The sequence below is a fragment of the Urocitellus parryii genome, chromosome 4, assembly GCF_045843805.1.
Source record: "Urocitellus parryii isolate mUroPar1 chromosome 4, mUroPar1.hap1, whole genome shotgun sequence".
Lineage (NCBI taxonomy): Eukaryota > Metazoa > Chordata > Mammalia > Rodentia > Sciuridae > Urocitellus > Urocitellus parryii.
The window spans coordinates 18,919,134-18,924,922 of record NC_135534.1 but is presented as its reverse complement, the minus strand read 5'-3'; the positions used below and the strand labels follow the sequence as shown (position 1 = coordinate 18,924,922).

The 5,789-nt window shown below is 36.4% G+C and overlaps 1 pseudogene; it reads left to right on the top strand.

The window, feature by feature from the left end:
* The first annotated feature begins 4,241 nt into the window (after nucleotides 1–4,241).
* LOC113175041 (olfactory receptor 4C16-like) lies at nucleotides 4,242–5,143 on the top strand (annotated as a pseudogene).
* The last annotated feature ends 646 nt before the right edge of the window (nucleotides 5,144–5,789 follow it).

Below are 5,789 nucleotides of genomic sequence, written 5' to 3'. Positions count from 1 at the left end.
ACTAAAAGGCCTATTTGAGCTAGAACCTGCTAAAAAGAGCATTATATTTTCCTCCCATTTCCCATGTCATTTAATTATTTGACAAGGTCCCTGCATATACTAGGTTATGAGATTGGTAAAGCTTCTCTAGGCAGGTTTCAAAGTCTAGACATTCTAAAGGTTTGTGGTGCTTCATCTCTTACCACTTTAGTGATGGGAATGAAAGTTAAAAAAAATATTTCTAAACCATAAAATAGGCATGAGGGAGTCTAGCAAAATAATGCATTTTTCACTAACTACTTAGACTAAATCATAGATATTGAGGTTCTCATATGAAGTATTTGTGGTACCTCTCTTTTATCATCTCTTGGCTTTTGCATTTGCTTAGCTTTTCAAACAGTTAACCTAGTTACTGAACCAGCACTAGGGAGCAAGTATGCTTCCTCTGTGCCAGGGCTAGGATACATTCCCCAAGCTATAGGCAGTCCATCAACAGCCTCAACTCTTTATTTCTCTTCCAAGTCTTTACAAACACTCACTGCACTAAAGACCTTAAGAGCCTGCCTTTTTTCTTTTTCCATCTTTCTTGCATTAGTAAATTAGTTAAAGTACTAAGGAGTGAGCAAGATTCCCAAAAGCAAAACAGTAGGATGGGAGTGACTCATGTACTTGAACAAGCTCTTCCATGTGGGCCATTTGAACACATGTCTGTCTATGTCAAGGGAGTTGCTTGCAGATGGGAGCCAACCCAATAGAGCTGGCAAGGAGATGAGGGGCTGAAGCATGGGGTATCTGAGCTCAACCTACCATTCTAAGAATCCTGCTTTCCACCTAGCAGGAGATTCCCACCCACTTTAGTTCCTTCTCCTTCCGGGGCTATAAAGCAGTTCCAATGCATTTTATATCCATGACTAGTAGAAATACTGACATTATGCAGTTTGGATCTGATGGTAACCTAAGCAGTTGTATTACTGCAGGGGAGAGAAAACAGAAATAAATCTCATGTGAGCATTTAGCTCTTCAGCCTGCCAAATATTGAGGTGTAAGTGATACATTGGAAACAAAGATGAAATGGAACTTCAGAGCGTCACTATGTAAAAACCTTCACCAAGGTTTGAAAAACAATTTCCTACTCCTTATGAAGTTGTCTGCTGCCACATATATAAACAATGGAAATTTCAAGAGACATGCAAGTCTTGAGTGAGGATGGAGATATGAGGAGAAGGGATAAGAGTCATCTCAGGAAGACACTCTTGCAGAGGCAGAGAATTGACATGAGTTCATGGTCAGGGAGAATGGAAAGAAGTCCTGGTGACAGTTCTTGAAGAGATCAGACACTGGAGATAGAAAAAACATCCTAGGTCACTGATTTAATGACTTCAGAGAATCTTTTCCTGTGTTGAGGGAATCGGAGTCTGCTAGCAAGAGCCATTTTCAATAGTGAATAGTAGGATTCAACTCCAAAGCTTCTTGCCAAAAACTGTTGGCTGCTAGAAGTTATCACTGGGGAATTGAAAAACAACTGTGCCTGTTAGTGTATAAATAGTTTTGGCAGCAAATATTCTGAATAATTAAAGCATTGTATCAGCCTTGGAGACCAAGGGACTATGTTGGAAGGAGCTATTGACCACAGCTTCCCATATCCCTCAGGGAATGCTCCTTTCCCTTCCCAGCTTCTCAAGCCAGCAGCTGAAGCTGGAGTTTCAAGGGATCTGTAAGCGGGTCTGATCTAAAGAATGGATCATTGTCATGCCCTCAGAATAGCTCATATCCCTAAGAAATTACACCCTAGAGAAACACTTGGCATATGCCTGCAGGCCTCTATATATCAGCAAATTAATCATTTTGGTTTTATAAATTATGAAATAGGATGAAGATAAAACTTTGATTAGAAAATCACTGTGAATATTTACTTTAAGTCATTTCTTATGGACAAAAATATCTGCATACAAGAGTCCTCCATTAGAAGGTAGCAGGTAAGACTCAAGGTTCTGAAAGTTGATCTATTTTTTTTAGTTGCATAAAAAATCAGTAAAAGAGTAAAGGCAATACATCTCATTATCATTTTCCAAATGGGAGAACTAATTCTATTTGGTTAGACTTTTGATTCTAAGCTTTTCTCAGGAAAGAAAGAACACTAAGTTCTCATATTATATTTTAAAACTGCATTCCAAGGAGACATGCTATGTTTCTGATAACCTCTGCAAGTCATCTTTCATTAATGTAAATATATAGCAGTGGAAGGAAGTTTCTTATGAGTATGCTTGTCAGTAATAGAAAAATCATAAACCCCAAATCTAAATTTCTATCTCATATATTTTAATGTATTTAATACATAAGGGTAATGACACAAAGAAAGGACATCTATTTTAGTGTTCAGATATTTTCTGCTAAATATGATACATATCAACTGACATTTAAAAACTGACATTAAAAATATAAGCTCAAGATTTTTATGGGTTACTGATTTATCCATGTATGTTATTAAAATAAAAAAAATAGAGGATTTTTCAAGTTAATCCTCTTCTCTTAGTGTGGAAGTTACTAAATTGTTTCACAAATATTGTCTCTTTCATTCTCTGTTTCTGTCTCTCTCTCTCTTTCTTTTTGGGTACATGATTACATTTCCTAGTCTGGAAAGCTGAACATTGGCACATCTGGCAAGCTATCAATTGCATTCCAAGGAGACATGTTTAAAAATGTTTGTTCATTGGTACAATATTGGATAAATATGTTTTGAATAATCACACATGGGATGTGGAAAGAATTAGCTTTTTGTGATGATTAATACAAGAGTGATGTTCAACTCAGATTCTTTAGAATTTAAGATCATTAAAAAATCCTTAAAAGTGAATAATTTTTTGATTTAATTTTCAACACTTCAAGCCTATTGAGAAGAAAAAAATTTACTGACAGAAAAGGAGAAACAAGTAAAAGTAATTTTGTGTTTATTTTGTCTGTCATATCCTATGTGTTGGCTAACTCACGACTCTCAATACAACATATTGACAATATGAATGGGAACATAATGGGCCAGATATGTCTTCCAGATTGAATTTAAGTAACTTACACTTTAATTTATGTTTTTACTTCCCTATCTGAGTTTTCTAAGCTCATCTTGACAAGAAAGTTCTAGGAAAAATGTTTTGTTTTTGAAAGTGGAACCCATGATAATATTTTTGTGCACATTAAAATAAATCTTCATTGAAAGAAGTGCCATTTCAAAATTGAATAATCATTGACTTTTGCAGGACATAAACAAAATGAAGAATTCAAGTAGTATCTCTATCCCTCAACTCTAAAACAACATATTGTTCCCTTTTCCGGATTTCTACTCTGTTTCATGTACTTTTCAGATTGGATAATAAAAACTCTTCTTGGAGATAAAATCATGATCTCATCCTATGACAGCTGCCTGGTGATGTCCCTCCAAATAACTCCAGTTCCCAACTTCATATGCTACAAACTTGAATGAGAGCAATATGAATAATGAAGTTGTCATATACTCTACTACCATTTCATTTAAATGTAACCAAGAGACTACAAATGCTCTTTATAAGGTAGTAGTGGTATTTAGGTTCTTATTTATATCATGAAACTCCAAGGTACACAGATATACTATAAATATTGTGACATATTTGTAAAACATGGGTGCTGATATTTACTATGAAAAAGCTGAAGTTATTATTAAATTGATCCATACCTTTTAATTTCACATTAATTGAATTGGCAAAGAAATTATCAGAATCATGTAAAAATTAAACAGCATTTGTATTTGAAGGAAATTATGGAAAATAATTACATACAAAATAATATTTGAGACTCATAATACAATGAATTGGTCATTAAAATTGAGAAAAGTTTGTTGACATGATTTTTTAAGAAACTATAGACAGATGGCATGGGAGTACATGCCTGTAATCCCAGAGACTCTGAAGGCTGAGGCAGAAGGATGACAAGTTTGAGGACAGCCTCAGCAACTTAGACATTCAACAACTTAATGAGACTCTGTCTCAAAAAAAAAAAATACTTAGGATGTAGCTTAGTGGAAAAATGAAAGAAAAAAAAAGAAAAAAGAAAGGAAGGGAGGAAGAAAGAAAAAATGAAAACATAGACTGTGGTCCCTTGTGAGAAATATAAATTTTACTTAAAATATTTCATAACATAACAGCATATTGTTAATTAATTTCTTTATTTTTGCAGATAAACCATCTCTCACTCACCCCTTCTCCTCATTCATGAAATCATGCAGCTAAACTATAATGTGGATATTGACACATGATCCATTTAGGAAGAAAATAGTATTTGAAATAGTATTTGTCACATTTTTGCTTTTCTATTTGGGGACATTGCTGGGTAACTTGCTGATTATCACCACCATCAAGACCAGTCGGGCACTTGGCAGTCCAATGTACTTCTTCCTTTTCTATTTATACTTATCTGACACCTGCTTCTCTACTTCCATAACTCTTAGAACAATTATGGATGCCCATTTGGAAGAAGGCCACTATTTCTTTCAGTGAGTGCATAATCCAAGTCTTTTCATTGCATTTCTTTGGTTGCTTGGAGATCTTAACCCTCATCCTCATGGCCATTGACCTCTATGTCATGAGCCACCGGGTCGGTAGTGTGTTGGTAGCTGTGGCCTGGGTGGGGTCCTTTGTGCATTCTTTAGTTCAGATTTTTCTTGTCTTGTGTTTGTTTGCCTCTCTGTGGTCCCAATGTGATCGTCCACTACTTCTGTGACTTGGAACCCTTATTGAAGCTCGCCTGCACAGACATATATGTGACCAACCTCCTCCTGGTGTCCAATAGTGGGGCCATTTGTACTGTGAGTTTTGTCATGCTCATGTTCTCCTATGTCATCATCTTGCATTCACTAAGAAACCACAGTGCAGAAGGGAGGAGAAAGGCCCTGTCCACCTGCATCTCCCACATCACCGTGGTCATATTGTTCTTTGGACCATGCATATTTATATACACAAGGCCTGCAACCACCTTCCTCATGGATAAGATGATAGCTGTGTTTTACACCATTGGAACACCTTTGCTCAACCCTCTGATTTACACACTGAGGAATGCAGAAATGAAAAATGCCATGAGGAAGTTGTGGAGCAAGAAATTGGTCTCAGATGACATGAGATGCCTTCATATTTTGTGTTGACCTGGAAGAAGTAAAAAGAATATTATCTTTTTATTGTTTGGTTAATATACTAAAAACTTATCTCCTGTGGGTTAGTTCCTTCTGGAAAGGAGGAAGTGTACTTACAGACACTAATTAATGTTGAGTCAGGTTTATTAGAGGAAGAATCAGCAATCCTGAAAAACCAGCATCACATAGTTGATGCCAATGTCTGCTCCCATCTCCAGCAGTAACCAACTTCCAGGGACCATGGCTGCAGTAACTTTCAAGTGCCTGGGTGGCTGAGCATGGTGAAACAACTTTCTAGACCCACTGTGTGAAAGCAGAGTGTCCTGATTGTCTCTGGTCAGGGGAATTTTCACTTTTTCATCTTTGAGTTTGAGATGGGTGTGGTCTTGCCAGTTCCTGAGATGATCTCAAGTCATCTTTCTTACTGTCTCTGGGCAAAGTCTTTTAGTGTTTCTTTAGTGGCTAAAATGTTGTTTTTAACAACCACATATTCATTAACCCACTTTTACTTGCAGTTTTCTGGCCAAACTGCAAGTTTTTCAGATTTTTCTGCTTTGATTTCTACTCCTGATCATCACATTATTTGGATAAAAGCTGCCAGCAATATCCTTGCAACTGCCTGAATACTGTTTCCTAGAATCTTTTTCCACCTGATTAA